Genomic DNA, 716 nt, shown 5'->3' with positions numbered 1-716 from the left:
AGTCTTAGATTATGGTCCAATTCTAAGGAAGATTCAGCAAGGTCAGTGAAGAGGCCTAGAGCCCAAATCATTCATGTCTCGCAGTAATGGGCATGTGCTGATGTTCCTGCTTGCTTAGTCACTGGTTGGGAACAGACTGGGAGGAGTTGGGTGAACACATGGTGTATTCAGAGGACAGTAGGTGGGTCAGTTAGCCAATTATGCTTCCCCCAGTAGGGGCTCTGAAAAGAGCTCCTTCATGGCCACCACCAGGATTAAATTTGATAAATGCACATGAAGCTCCCATCCCCATCTCAAAGTAAGAGTTCTATAAAATAGTAGTGGTAAAGATGATGATGATATTGCCCTTCACATTTTACTGAGGTTCTTGAAATCTGACTCACAGTTTTATCTACTCATGTGATGCCATCATGCCCTGAGGCTACGGAATCCTTATTGCTGAGCTAATGAGCTACCGGGTATATCCTTATTCTCCTGTATTTCCTTCCAAACACTTCTACAAACACCTGCTGGGCAACAACGTGTATTTTATTCTCACCCGAAGAATTAAGATAAGTCTTATGATCACCTCACCTTACTGTCTGGAGAAATATTCCAGGCCACTGATGGAAGAAGAGGGAACTGAGGGTGAGCCTCGCTGACCTCCTGAGTAGAGGGCACAGAGGTGGAAGTCCAAAGGCAAAAGTAGCTAAGGTTTACAGGGCCAAGAACCAGAG

Source organism: Pteropus alecto, unplaced genomic scaffold (genome assembly GCF_000325575.1).
Source record: "Pteropus alecto unplaced genomic scaffold, ASM32557v1 scaffold75, whole genome shotgun sequence".
NCBI classification, from domain to species: domain Eukaryota; kingdom Metazoa; phylum Chordata; class Mammalia; order Chiroptera; family Pteropodidae; genus Pteropus; species Pteropus alecto.
This window is presented reverse-complemented; position numbering follows the sequence as displayed.